Below are 2969 nucleotides of genomic sequence, written 5' to 3'. Positions count from 1 at the left end.
ATGCGGTAGCGGCCCATGGCAGCGGGTGGGCTCCCCTGGGTGGCAGAGGTTCTGTTACTGGTACCAAAGATTCCGCGGCCAGGCTTGGTCCTGCTGCCTCAGGACAAGTCCAGGGCTTAATAAAGCAGCACTGGGTGTGCCAGCCCACTCCAGGATTGGGCTCCACCCCAGATAAGCCAGAACCTGGGATTAGCCCAGAGGGTGGAGGAAAGGCGGTTGCTCCTCTCAGCAAAGAATGGGGCTTAGAAGAAGATAAGGGACTGAGCCTGGGTGCAGGAAGAGGGTAGAGGTGCAGGGAGATTCCAGCAGAGTTTCTTTCTAGGCTCTCACTTCCCTCACCTACATGCCCCTACCCCGGTTTTACTATCGAATAGTATTTTCTGAAGGGTCTTGGGTGCCAATCCCTTTTCTTTCTGCCAGTGACTGGTACCTCTTGGCGACTGTACCCACTTTCTTATACCCTGCCAGGTTTGCTTGCTGAATGGGCATTGGGATTGTCATTGTGGGCCAGAGAAGGCCATTCTTGAAGGACACTCCAGTGTTTAGGGATGATTTAGAGCAGTGATGGCGAACCTTTTGAGCTTGGCGTGTCAGCATTTTGAAAAACCCTAACTTAACTCTGGTGCCGTGTCACATATACAAATTTTTTGATATTTGCAACCATAGTAAAACAAAGACTTATATTTTTGATATTTATTTTATATATTTAAATACCATTTAATAAAGAAAAATCAACCAAAAAAATGAGTTCGCGTGTCACCTCTGACACGCGTGTCATAGGTTCGCCATTACTGATTTAGAGTATTTCCTGTAATAAGATTTGTGGTGCCCATTCACCTAATGTATTCCTTTTCTCCCTTTTGTTTTCTATCCACATCCCCATCCCAAGACAAACAACCAATGCCAATACATACTATTTCTGCTTCTCCACTCCTTTCTGTTAATAGGATTGTTTTATATGGTTTGTGTCCTTCCTTCCACCAAAATGGTCACACTATACATTTATTTTCTTGGAAGTTGCTTTCCGCAGTTAACAAACATGATGAGAATACCTTCAGACCAAAAGATGGAGATCTAACTACACTCTTTGCTAGCTTTGACATTACACTCTTGGGTACTCAGTATTAACTGTGATGAGTGCTTTAATGAACACCTTTGTATAAAACACTTATGCCCCTTTATATTTATGGGACAGATTCCCAGAATTGAGATTTCAGACTAAAATACATGTATGTCTTTTATATTAGATGTTATATATTTTTTTGAAAATCACTTTTTTGACGTATGCTTGACATGTAAAATTTGCATATATCCAATGTCTATGTCTGTAATTCAGTGAGTTTGCCAATAAGTATATCCCAATGTATATTATTGTCAAAGTGCTTCACAAAAAGGCTGTAGCATGGTACCAGAGGCCCTTTCCCCTTCATCTCCACCAGCAGAGGAAGTTACCACGTTTTAAGTTTTTGCCAATAGGATGGGTGTAATTTTGTAGAACAATGACTAGTTGCTGTTTGAGGGACGGTGGCAGAAGACACAAAGCTTCAAGGTCAGTAACAAAGGGGATTTATTACTCAGAGCAAAAGCAATAGCCACAGTTCATATTCACATCAGCCCCTCATGCCCTCCCAAGTCCCACGAGTGTGATGCAGGTGGGTCTGGGTGAGTGGCAGCACACGCAGTGGGCTGCATTATAGGAGAGAACCACTGGGTTGGGCGTTGGGGGCTCACTACTCTTGTGGTAAGCAAATCATATCCATGCTTTGTCTACAGAAACAGGACCTTGTTTGAATGATTGCTCACTGCAAAAACAGCCTTGACAAATAGCCCAAGTCAAGGCAGTCAAACTTTGCATTTCTGGCATACCCAGCAGGAAGCTAGGGGCACTCTTGCAACTCAAAGCAAAAAATCAGCCGATAGACGGCTCATATCTCGAAAAACTCGTTAGTCGGAACACTCGTAAGTCAAGGCCCCACTGTATAGAGGATAAAGGAACATCTTAAACCACCAGGAAATAACTAGGAAAAATCTGTTTGAGGAGGCAAACAGCCTTGTTTTATCACCGTAAACATGGCAAGAAATGAAAAGAGAGAGGAAATGAGACATACAGATGAAATACAAGTGACTTCAGAAATAATTGCAACACATGAGCCATATATAACATTGATCTTGGTGTTTGGAGTTGGCTGGGGACTATTGCTTTTCACACACAAAAAATACTTTGTGTCAGTAGAATATTTGAACATGGTGTTATGATTAATATAATCACACAGGAAAGTCCTACAACTATAAATAATGAATGATTTTTAAGGAGGTTGTGTTGATGTTATAGAGATAAGCGGGGCCCGAATGCAGCAAGAAGTATGAGAGGTCAAGGCAGGAATTCCCTTTGGGATGGAATAGGTTTGAGGATATTTAGATGGGAAAGAACTATTAGAGAGAGAACATTTAAGATGCAGGTTATGAAAGCCATAACTGAAGAAGGGACCACATGATGGGTGTGGGAGGATGAAATTCAAACCATATATGCAAGAATTCCTGTCGGATGGACAGGGCGACTCTCCCTTTCTAACAGAAGGTAGGGCATAGAAAATTCCATGGAAGGTTATTAAGGAGGTTCCCACCTCACAGTTTCTATGTTCATCCCACTCCTCTTCCTAAACCTGATGCTAGGTGTCCTCTACTTCTCAGGGACCCAGGTGTCACAGTCCCAGAGCTGAGCCAGATGGCAGCACCAGACCTTCTCAGATTTCTCTTTCCATCTTGGACAGGCAAGGTTAAATTCCAGATTAGAATGGAGCCCACCTAGCCTGCAGAGGGGGCAAACACTACCCGATTTGGGGGGAGGTGTCTCTGCTTATAGTTCCAAGATCCATTTACATTTATTTTCATCAGATCTACTCTTTTTTTATTGAATTTATTGGGGTTACATTGGTCAATAAAATTATATAGGTTTCAAGTGTACAATT

Source organism: Myotis davidii, unplaced genomic scaffold (genome assembly GCF_000327345.1).
Source record: "Myotis davidii unplaced genomic scaffold, ASM32734v1 scaffold2257, whole genome shotgun sequence".
NCBI lineage: Eukaryota > Metazoa > Chordata > Mammalia > Chiroptera > Vespertilionidae > Myotis > Myotis davidii.
This window is presented reverse-complemented; position numbering follows the sequence as displayed.